Raw genomic sequence first — 12,206 nt, 5'->3', positions numbered from 1 at the left:
GAATCTTCAGCTCTAATCAAGCTGGCTCAAGGTCACACAAATATCCTAAAGTTCACCTTTACATCTGTGCCTCATTTGTTGCCCCAAATGGACTGCACTTCTCAACAATCCTCCCTGCCCCAGTGCCAAATTTCACTTCTCCTTCCTATCCAAATTTGCATACCCTTCAAAGATTAGCTCAAGTCCATCTTCCTCAAAGCCCTTCCTAGCTCCTCCCAGCCTACTTGGCCTCTTTTTCACTCTGAAGGTTAACGCTTTAACGATGTTCAAGATGCACCACACCATTTAGCCCCAGCACTTTCATTAATTCAGGTGTCTGGCGCCCTGCCTGCTATGAATGCATGCTCCCCCTGGACTGTGCCTTACTCCTACATGGTGAAGTATTTCATACATAACGTTGGAGAAATAGCACATGTGTGACTTCTAGGGATACCACTCATTTTACCCTAATCAATTTCAGGCGACCAGGGACACACCAAGCTTTGCCATAGCAATTAATTTTCAGACTAACATGGAGAAGTAGTTATGTTTGGAGAGGCACATGCCTACAATTTACATAACATGTCTTGATGTCTCAAGGGGTAGGAATTAGGGTATAATTCTTATCAGGTGAAGAACACCTAACAGGAAAGAATGAGTTCCCTCGCTTAATGCCAAAAAGGAGCCATTCTTCAAGAAAATAGCACTCTCCCAACACTTTGACTTTGTGTCCCAAGTATAGAGAATGTCACTGTTAATGAGATACTATGGTATCCCAAGTGAATAACTGAAGCAATGACCAACAGATGGAGACGTGTAAGTAACCACTTGGCAACCAGGAGCAAGATCACACAGCCCACCACAAGTGATCTCAGGAATAAAAAGGGAGAAGGCCAAGATGACTATCCTCCTTTAGACTAAAGACAGCACTCAATAATTTTTGAGAAGAGAAAGTTATTTGCTGTTACTGAATTGTACACTTAAAGTGGATAAATTTTATGATACATAAATTATGCTTCAGCAAAACTGTTTAAAAAACTTTGGGGTGACTTGAGCTGGAGTACTTGCATGTGGCGAAGCATCTAACAGTCCCATAAGGAAAGGGTACCACAGGTTTTTATTGGAATTTCAAGACAGGAGGCACAAAACCTCTGGTGCAAAAGCCGAAAATTGTCATCATATTACGATAGTAGATCTCCCAATAAACAATAAAAATTATCAAAATATAGTCTTTGAGAAATACATATACACACAATAAAAACCAAACCATATAAAACTAATGAAATAGAACTGTTCAGCTAGTGGGGATAGTTTCGGAGAAAGGAGAAATGGAAGCAGTGGGGTGGAAAGAAAAACTAATATTTAAGACTGGTGATGGCTGGAAAAAAGCAGAAGTGATGAAAGAAAGGAAATCTTAGAAATCATTGCTATTGGTCAAGAAGCTTGGTTTACTATCCCCAAGGTCATAATGTCTGCCTTGGCATACATTCTTTTAGAAAGGGCTAGGGAACATTTTTCCTTTAACAGCAAACAAAGGAAATCAAGAAAGCCACACAGAAAGAAGTAAAGGCAACTTAATTTAATGTAGACAAGGGGAGGAGGTTACTAAGAGCTTAGTATAAGACCCAAAACAGGAGTTTAGGATAATATTCAAATGGACACTTATGATGCCAACTATAAACTAAAATTTTTAAGTGTGAGAATAAGACTGTCTATTTTCTTACATCCTAGAAACAAATTTCTTTCATTAATCTGAGTTCTCCGATTAACAAAGAGGCCATATGTCATACTCCAACATAATGAAGAAAAAAATAAAGGAATGATTTTTATTTGCATACCTGTTATGTGTCAGCTACTTTAGCAAATACATCTCCTCATAGCAAAATATTTAAAATATTGCTATCCCCATTTCATAGATGATGAAACTGAGGCTCAGGATAAAAAGCCTGCCCGAGGATACATAACTTCTTTCTCAACAATGGATGTGAGATTTGAACCTGACCCTAAAATCCATGTTTTTTACACTCTATCATGCTGCCTCTATAAAATACTTTCTACCATGTTTTTACTTTTATGTTACTACACACCACATAAATAACAGAAGCAAGTTGCTGAAATGGCAGTAATTGGCAACAAGAAGCCACAGCTGGAGGCAAAGAGAAGGAAAAATCATAAAAAAACACAAAAGTGTGGGACAATTTAATATAACTACCCAAAAACTGCCAACATCCTCAGAAGGCAAATCAGTAGCACAGAATAATATCTGATGCACAAGTGTATGCATGTTCAGCTGAACACAATGAACTCTGAATTCTATATCCTCCAAATCATCTTAAAAGAATTTAAGAACAGGAAGAGCTTTCTAATGCATTTTACTAAAAATGACATTTAAAATAGATTTTTAAAAAGATCTTAGTCTTCTTACAGTCTTTAGTCTTCTTACACTTTGCAACCTTAGGCAAGCTAGTGAGTGACCTTTTGTCTCTGTTTTCTCATCTGTAAAATGAGAATAATAATAGTACCTATCTCAGGCAGCTGATATATTAATTCATCAAATGAATACATATAAATCAAAACAGTTCCTGACACAGAGCAAATGTTCGATAAATTTTGGCTAATAAAGTCATTATCTTCAAAGTTCATTTTAAAGGAATACCTTCATTAGTTCATGCTAAGTAAATGAGATATCATACTGAGATCCATACAATCCAAGTAATTAATTGAAAATTCTGGGTGAGAGCAATGAAGACTAAAAAAAGATTATAAAAAAGTGAGAGATGACAAATGTACAAAGAAAGCAGTACAAGAGAGATGGTAAGTCACCACTTTGCCTACACTTCTATCAACATTCATCTCATAATCAGTTGCTTAATATCTATTTTCTTCATAAGCCAAGAGTCTTTTAAGGGCAGGCACTTTTTTCTCAGGCACTTATTTTTATATTATCAGCTCAGTACAGAGCTTGCAGCATAGCAGATACTAAGTGTATAACAAAATTAGAAGGGAGTGGGACTCAGTAAGATTTGAGATCAATGATGGGAGTACCTGATTTTACCAGTCCTAACAGGACTGGGGGCACAAGTCAGTAAAAACTTATTAGCGCTTTTTATTTAATTATTATCAATATTCTACTCCTCTATTCCTTCTGAACTAGGAAATACACTTCAAAAATGTTTTAAAAATAGTTAATCTGCTCTAAAATGAGAAATCTTTCAAGAGATGATAAAACAAACTTTGGTAATTTATTTTTAATATTAAAAATATTGCTCTGATTTGCCTGTTGTGCCCCAAAGTTAATTCTAATGGTCAGAAAGTGGAAAGTGAAGTCGCTCAGTCGTGTCTGACTCTTTGCAGCCCCATGGACTGTAGCCTACCAGGTTCCTCCATCCATGGGCTTTTCCAGGCCAGAAGTCATAGCAATACACTGATACTAAAGAGATACACCTACTTTTTAGCTGTCAATCTGCCAGATGCAGTGCAGATACAAAAACACAATGACCTCTGGTACCAAAGCAAGCATGGCTGGGGACGACCAACCCTAAACCCCCTTGTCTGAGACCACCCTTACCCCAGGCCTTACGAAGCACACAGCCGTAACAACGCCTCTTTCCTCACAGATATTCAGTACAGCAAGTACCCCCAGGCTAAGAAAGACAGACCAAATCCATCTTCAGGAAACTGAAAAGCTGAGAAACAAACCTAAGTTGAGAGATCATATATCATCCAGTCTAGTCTGGAGGCAGCCTCATAGCAAGCCAAAGTCACAAATTAAGCTGAAGCTGAGGGGGAAGCAGAAGCCAAAGGAAAACAGAGAAAGTCAGGAGAGGATGGAGCAGGGCTGGGACATTTGCCACAGGTGTAAGCTTTAAGAGGGCACCAAGAAACTCAGTTACAAAGACAGAAAATATTTTTAAAAATCCAAATCACGGGAGGGGGGATCGGGATTGGGAATACATGTAAATCCATGGCTGATTCATATCAATGTATGACAAAACCCACTGGAAAAAAAAAAAAAAAAAAACCAATACCACAAAAAAAAAAAAAAAAAATCCAAATCACTGTTCTGGAATGGAGTGGAGGCACAGAAAGAAGCTAAAGAGAGCCCATGCAAACTGTTCAGAGGGAGGAAGGACAGGGGCTTTCCAAGTGCCTGCTCTGGGTTCCAGCTGTAGTTGGGTGCAAGGAGCTCAGGTGCCTTAACTGGGTAACACCCACTACAACTCCCAGCCCTTCTGCCATACCTTCGAGTAAGCTAGCTTAAGTGGGTATTGTTCTGAGACCTAAGAACCCTGATTAATAAACTCTATTTTGGGAAAATGAGACATGCACATAAGGCTTTTGTGTGTGTGTGTTTTGTTTTTTAAATCAAGGCAATATATAAATAACTGACAAAAGAATGGTACCAGCAATTAGTGCTACAGAAGTTCAGAGATCACTGTGGGTGATCTCCTAGCCAGATAGCAGGGAGGAGCTATATTTGAAGCTAGAAGATCAAAGTACATGTTAAAAAGGGATGGGAGGAGGATGAGAAGGGAGCCAGGGAAAGGAGAGGAAGAAACTTAAAGGGGAAGGCGTAATCCTCACATACTCTGTATTACAGCAATGAAGTAAACACGGTTCCCTGCTCTTCTGCCTCCAGCCCTCAGATAACACTGCTCATTACACCTGAAATGTCCTTTCACCCTCTGCTCATGTTGAAATCCGTTCTTTCAGGGACCGGTTCAAACATTTCTTTGAAGAGGCTCCCCTAGTATTTGACTCAAAAGGAGTTATAAGCTAGGACTCCTATTTGGCAGTGGGAAAAGATAGACCAGAGGAAATGGCAGATTGGAACGCTAATTAAGAAGCTGAACGCAGTGACGAGAACTGTACCCTGGTGGAGAGCAAATGATGTCTTAGAGGAGAATAGGAAGTGAGACTCTTTGACACGAAGGACTAACAGGGGCTCAAAAGTGGCAAAGCAAAAGCAGGTGTAGCTGCACAGAGGGCTTGGCAGAAATAAAAATGTGTAAATCTGCCAAGGTCCATTTCTGTGTATGGCTCTATGATCTTCTCTAAGATACTGTAGTTCTTTGGGACAAACAAATGGAGGGGGTTGACTTTAAATAATCCTTTACTGATTTTTCCTAATCATAATAATCTTTCTTCCCTACCTCCCCACTTCCCTATCCCAACCACCCCTCCAATCCCACCTTCAAGCCAAGCAAAGTAGCTCAGAGGCCATTATGACAAAGGCAGGGGGGAGGGGGGGGGCGCCACAGGTGGGAAAGAACAGTTCTTTAAGAATACTAACTTGGGTTAATAATCACCCACCATGAACAAAAATAAATCCTGGGGTTATATCAAATCTAAGCTAACTACAACAATCTTACCTACAAGTCTATATATTGGTACATATTAAATAATACAAACATCAGACAATTGCTACTGATTTAACAGATAGAAAGTTTTAGGAAGTGTTTTAACACCAGGAGAATATACCTGAAATAAACTCAACTTGCCGTTAGTTATCATTCATTCTTGCCCACTCATGCCTCATTTCCTCCCAGCTTACCATATTTTCACCCATTTTCTCACTTGCGCTTCAGGAGTTATGTTCACATGTGCGTGCTTGTAGTGATATTAGTGCTTAGATGTGCCCAGATATGAAACTGTTAAAGAGTAATCTCCATGTATCAATTAACTTAAGATTTTAAGTTTGTCTTGGTGTGTTTGTGTTCCTCCCTCAGAGAGTAGGTGTAAGTGTTTGACCACACATACCGGAGGGAGTGTCCCTCTCTACAGGTCAAAAAGGGAGCATGTCTGTGAAGGAACCTAGCTTGTGGTACAATTCTCAAAGTGAATTATTAAAAGGGTGAAATAAAAAATAGAAAACAAGCAAAAAGAAGAAAAAAAAGACAATAAGGGCAAAAGAGGTCCGTCACAAAAGAAGATGTATTGTATAATACCATTTATATGAAATGTCAAGAATAGGCAGAAAGTACAACAGTTACCTATGGCTGGGGGGGTTGGGAAGAAGTGGGTAGTGACTACTAATGGGCAAGGGGTTACTTTTTGATGCGATGAGAATGTTCTAAAATGAATTGTGGTGATGGTTACCCAACTCTATGAATATACTGAAATCCATTGTCTTTTACACTTTAAACGAGTGAACTGTATGCTGTGGTTGTTCAGTTGTGTCCAACTCTTTTCGACCTCATGGACTGCAGCACACCAGGCTTCCCTGTCCTTCACTATCTCCCGGAGTTTGCCCAAATTCATGTCCATTGAATTAGTGATGCCATCCAACCATCTCATTCTCTGTCATCCCCTTCTCCATCTGCCTTCAATCTTTCCTATCTTCAGGTTCTTTTCCAGTAAGTCGGCTCTTTGCATCAGGTGAACTGTATACGTGAATTATATTTCAATAAAGCTGTTATACATTAAAAAGAAAGAGAATAAGGAAACCAAAGTTGTCCTGCATTTCCATGGAAGGGTAACCCTATCTTTGAAAATTTCAATTCTCTTCTACTTCAATTTCAATCAAACTTTAGTTTCAAGATTTCCCACTGCTAAGTCCCCTAGTGGTCTCATCTCCATCTCCAGCTTTGTCTTTACTAACAAGGGTGACCCACATACAGAACACGGTGTCCACTGGTTACCACATAAAAGGACATGTACACTATGATTTCAACCATACAAAAATATGTATGTGGATGAACAAAGCCTGGAAGGAAATGAGAAAAAACAAAATAGTTATATTAGAGTAATATGGTTACAGTGATATTCTTTTAAAAATGTTACTGTACTGTGTTATCAGTCAATAAAATCTGATAATCTGATAACCAAGAAAAAAGAACCAAACTTAGAAATTGTTTCAAGACAAATTCAGGAACTGTGTGTCAAAAAGGATTGGACTGAAGTAGTGTAGCAGAAAGATGAAAACTAAAATGCATGAGTTTTATATATATGTGTGTATGTGTATATATATATGTGTCAGTCACTCAGTTGTGTCTGACTCTTAGCGACCCCGTGGACTGTAGCCCACTAGGCTCCTCTACCCATGGGAATTTCCAGGCAAGAATAATGGAGTGGGTTGCCATTCCTTTCTCCAGGGGATCTTCCCGATCGAGGGATTGAACCTGGGTCTCCTGCACTGCAGGCAGATTCTTTACCATCTGAGTCAACAGCAAAGCCTTATGTGTATGTGTGTGTGTGTGCATGCGCTGAACAAAGGCAGGTGTCTTCCTGCTTGCTTCCACAGAAGGGAGTATAGAAATTAACAGACCAACCATGTAACTTAAACAGGGGAACTTGCTGGTAAGAGTATCAAAACCAATTATGTGTACATGAAGATCCTCTAACTTTATAAAGACTAAATTGGCTTTCCTCACCCTGAAAAGATGGCAGGCCTCAGGACTATTCCTTGATCCCACTGAATGCTTTCTATATTAATACAATACTAAGCAGCCTTGGGGCTTCCCTGGTGGCTCAGAGGGTAAAGCGTCTGCCTGCAATGCGAGAAACCCGGGTTCGATCTCTGGGTCAGGAAGATCCCCTGGAGGAGGAAACGGCAACCCACTCCAGTATTCTTGCCTGGGAAATCCCATGGATGGAGGAGCCTGGTGGGCGAAGTCCAGGGGGTGGCAAAGAATCAGACCCACTGAGCATGCAAGCATGCAAAGCACGCAACATCCTTAATCATAAAAAAAAAAGCAAATTAAAACCATAATGAGGTACCATTTTAAATCCTTTACTACGACTAAAACAAAAACGGCTGATGGCACTAAAATTTGGCAACATTTAAAATTAAAATTTGGCAACTAGAACTCATATAAAACCACTTTGGAGACCTGCTTGGCAACTTTTAAAAAAAAATTAAACATACATCTTACCCTATGACTCAGTAAATCCACTCGTAGGTACTTATAAAGAGAAATAAAACACTTATCCACACAGGACTCATAAAATGTTCATAACAACTTTATTCCTAACAACTCAAATCTAGAAATAGCCCAAATATCCATCAAGAGGAAATGAGATACACAAATTGGGGTATATTCATACAACGGAATACTATCCATCAGTAAAAGAGAAAACCACTGATACAACATACCACTGATACACACAACACTGACAAATCTCAGAAACATTACGTTACAGAAAAGAAGTGGATGCAAAAAAAAGCAAAAAAAAAAAAAAAGATCCTACTGTGTGACTCCATTTATGTCAAGTCCAAGGCTAGGCAAAACAAAGCTATGATGTCAGAAGCAGGGAGTAGGAAAGTGGTGGCCTTTGGAGGCTGTGTAAAGGGAACGGTGTAAAGGGGCATGCGGGTACTTTCTATGGTGGTAAGAATATGTTCCATCTCGTTAGTAGAAGTTACAGTGTATAAAATGGACAGAACTCCTTGAACTGGACATTGAAGATGTGTGCATTACAACGAATGTGAATTATACCTCAGCGGGGAAAAAAAAATACAATGTAGTGCTCAGCTTTATGATAGCAGTTAATGATTTTGTTTCAAATGAAATTTTAGAATACCACACACATGTTCAATTACTTGCTATTCAACTCTCTATTCCTTCGTTATTGTAAACCACCTAATGGATTACAGATGCCTATAGGTATATAGATCAAAAGTATATGTGTTCATGTTCAGGTTTCATTAACGTCAAATCAACTTTTGACTATTCACAAATTTCAATACATACCTAATGGACTGTGAGAAGTTCAGTAAATTTTTGTTTTCTAATATGATTTTATAGTTGTCATTTTAGAGGGTCTGAAATAAAACTGAGAAAGGAAAAGGCAGCTAAACTGGACGTCAGCAAGGACAGAAGATAGTACTTTGGCGACCATTACAACCCAAAGAATAAGGCTCTCAACTACTTCAATCAAGACAGAGTCATGTATGTTTAAATTTAAGGACAACTGAAAAGCATGAAGAATAATTTGCCAGGTAATTTGATCTTTAAAAGATAACATATCCTAAATAACAACAGCAGTGTACATCACACAGACACCTAAAACTCAGAGACCTTTTCTACTGTTATCACTGAGTCCTCCTCCATGCCTCTATCCAGGTCTGTTTTCACCTTCACCACCTCTTAGCCTCCATAGAACACTGCTCAGATCTGATTTGCATAAAGCCACCTCACTCCAGGTTCCAAATAAATAAACTTATGAAGTTGCACTCTATTCTATGTAGATATATCATAAATACATTCAAACAGTATAGAGAGTATAGCCTAGGGGAATGCAGATGATCACTTAGTGGGAAAAAGATGACCTCATTTGGTACCTGCTCCCATGACTGTTGAAGATCTCTCCCTCTGAACTCCTACAGCATGTTTTTATTCCCTACAGACAAGCTTACAGTGCTCTGAACTATAAACAAGTACACATGCCTAATCTCAGAGGCAGCAGACTCTCAGACAAAAAAAAAAAAAATGTCTTCCATGTCTGTATTCACCAGGAGCCTACGGCAGGGTCTTATACAGGCGGGGGCAAAACACATGTTGAATCAGTGAATTACCGACTTAATGCGAGTGAAAACATGTGAGGGTGAAAGAGGAAGAGATGAAAAAAACAGAAAACGACAAAGAGAAAGGAGAAGGGAAGGAGCAAAAGAGAAAAAAGAAGGAGAAAACTTGTGAAGGCAATTATTTTTGTTAGCGAGAAGGATTATTATTTTTTTAATAATGAAAGAGAATTGGAAAACGCCATTGCTATGCATCTCATATCACAGCTACCAGCACTGGTCTTTAAACTGTCATTATAAACATCCTGAAACATCTCTCAGCCCTTCATATTCAAAGTGTCATCTCCCAATGCAGCTACAGTAATCCCTATCTGACCAGAAGATACAAAGGCCCCACTTCAAACCTACCAGACAATGGGTAATTTACGGTGAGAAGCACCACTCTACCCCATTCAAGTCCTTTCGGTTGTGATGAATCTGTGTTTCATTTAAATAAACCAGCAGCTGAAAGTTGAAAAATCTGATTAGAGGAACCTGAGCACTGTAGCTGGATTTGACCTATAAGTACTTAACTTTAGGTAAAGTTATTTATTGCAGAGTAATTTGACCTGGAAGATATACCACAAAACTTTGGAATCAGTCATAGCAACACACACACAAATTGAGCATTAGGTTAGTGACATCCTAAAGAACTATTTTTGTTCCTTCAAAAATATTTTGTTGCCTAGTACAAGGGCATGGAATGACAGGTGTGGCCAATGTTTCCTGAATGAATAAAATGAATTTTTAAAGTCAGGTATTTAGGGCTGATAATCTTGGGGTCATCAGGCCGAACAACCTCATTTTAAAGATGAGCAAACTAGAAATCCTGAGAGCTTTGAAAGCAAGCAAGCTAAACAAGCCAAAATATACTGCATCTGACATCTTCCCTTTTTCTTCCTTCCTTAGAAATGTGTTAAGTGATTCTAAGTATTCTAATAAAATAACTCTGGCTCTTAGAGAAATGAGAGGGTTAAAAAAAAAAAAAGTGCCAAAGGACTTTCCTGGTGATACAGTGAATGAGAGTCTGTCTCCCAAGGCAGGGGACATGGGTTTGATCCCTGATAGGGTAAGATTCCACAGGCGGTGTGCAACTAAGCCTGTGAGCCACAAATACCGAGTCTGTGTGCTCCAACTACTAAAGTCGCTTGGCCTTTTTTAACCTGTGTCATGGAAATGAGAAGTCCTGGCACCCAAGGAAGAATACCCCCACCCACCCCCGTGTTGCCACAACTAGAGAAGCCTGCCTGAGGCAATGAAGATCCAGAACAACCAAATAAATAAACATTTTAAAAGGTGCCTGGGACTAGGAAGGAGAGACTAGCAAAAGTAAATGAAGTTGAAGAAAATTATTTTTCTAAGCCTAATATATTTTTGGACAGGCCAATTAATCAATTTAATCTGAAGATTAATCTGAAGGAATTCTCAGAAAAAAGAAACACGAGGTGCATGAAAATGTTACAAACCAAGGGAGACCGCACATAACTAGCTTAAATCTCCACAGGCTTATTTCCTGTTCAAGTATGACCTCCTGGGATTACGTTTTACTGCAATGTTCAACACCAGATGACTTTTGGTTTTAAGAGAAGCCAAGGGCAAGTTGGAAATGCGATTCTTAACTAAACATAAAAAAAAAACCCAAACCCAAACAAACAAACAAAAAAAACCTCTATGTTCTCATTTGTTTGCAATCTGAATGCAGGCTTGCAGAGGTAACACCCCAATTTCTGTAAGCAAAAATATAACGACCCAGTCACGTCCTCAAAACAAACCAACATACAAACTTCACAGCCGGATCCAGCTGTGCTGCATGGGAGCCAGGAACTTATTCTAAGAGCAAATATATCAAAACGGGGAACGCAAGACAAGCCAGATTTCAATCAAAAAGGAAAGGGTGTGCCCTGCTCTTTTTTTTTGCTTTCCAACTTTCACCAAGCAGAAATCTTTGAAGGAGTCTTGGTGAAAAAAACCTTTAGACGCTAGTCCCCCGAGCTACACCCCGGCGAGGGGGAAGGGGCAGGCACCTCGAGTTCTCACGACAGCGGCCCGCGCGAGCTCCAGCCCGGAGGGGAAGGGACCGGTCCCGAACCCCGCGAGGCCGGGCCCCCGAGTGATTCATCAGCAACTCGGGGTTCGCGCGCCTCCACCGCGGGCGACGCCCCAGCACGTCCCACGGCTGCTACCCTGGCCCGTCAGCTCTGAAGCAGCCCCCAGCGAGCCCTCGCTCCCCGAGTGGGATCGGTAGGGAAGGAGATCTCAAGCCGAGCGGCTGGAAAGCAGCAACCTCTCCCGCCTCAGCCACCATGGCCGGTGCGACTCCCAGCCCGCGTCCGCAGACGGACTTCCTGGAAAGCACCGGGCTGGGCTTACCTGACTGGCGTCCTCTGCGGCCACCGACCTCCTTCACAAACCTGCGGGGACTGCCTGCCGCTCGGTTTCCAGTACCCGCCCGTCCTCCTGCGTCCGCCTCCCAGGGAGTGGTCGGATCCACCCGCCGGCGTTCCCCCGACTCGACGGCGCTGGTTCCCACTCCGCCCCCAGACGCGCGTGCGCACTCCCAGGTCGAGGAGGCAGCCTGGGAGTTGTAGTCCGAGCGAGGAGGGCGCGACTCGGCGAAACCTTCGTATTTTCTCTTTGGTGGACGTTGAAAGAGGCTGCGAATCCCAAGACTTAAGAGCAGTCCGAGGAAAAGTCCTCTGCTCGTGGAATTATCTACCTTGGACCC

The 12,206-nt window shown here is 40.8% G+C and overlaps 1 protein-coding gene across 1 annotated transcript in view; it reads right to left on the bottom strand.

The window, feature by feature from the left end:
• TMOD3 (tropomodulin 3) overlaps positions 1-12,002 on the bottom strand; it is an 88,201-nt gene extending 76,199 nt beyond the window's left edge. Inside the window, exon 1 of the mRNA XM_061157167.1 lies at positions 11,852-12,002. The gene's annotated coding sequence lies outside the window, so the exon portion shown is untranslated. The remainder of the gene's footprint in view (positions 1-11,851) is intronic.
• Positions 12,003-12,206: the final 204 nt, after the last annotated feature.

Source organism: Dama dama, chromosome 12 (genome assembly GCF_033118175.1).
Source record: "Dama dama isolate Ldn47 chromosome 12, ASM3311817v1, whole genome shotgun sequence".
In the NCBI taxonomy this organism is placed as follows: domain Eukaryota; kingdom Metazoa; phylum Chordata; class Mammalia; order Artiodactyla; family Cervidae; genus Dama; species Dama dama.
Note: the sequence above shows the minus strand (reverse complement) of the source record. Positions and strands in the feature narration are given on the sequence as shown.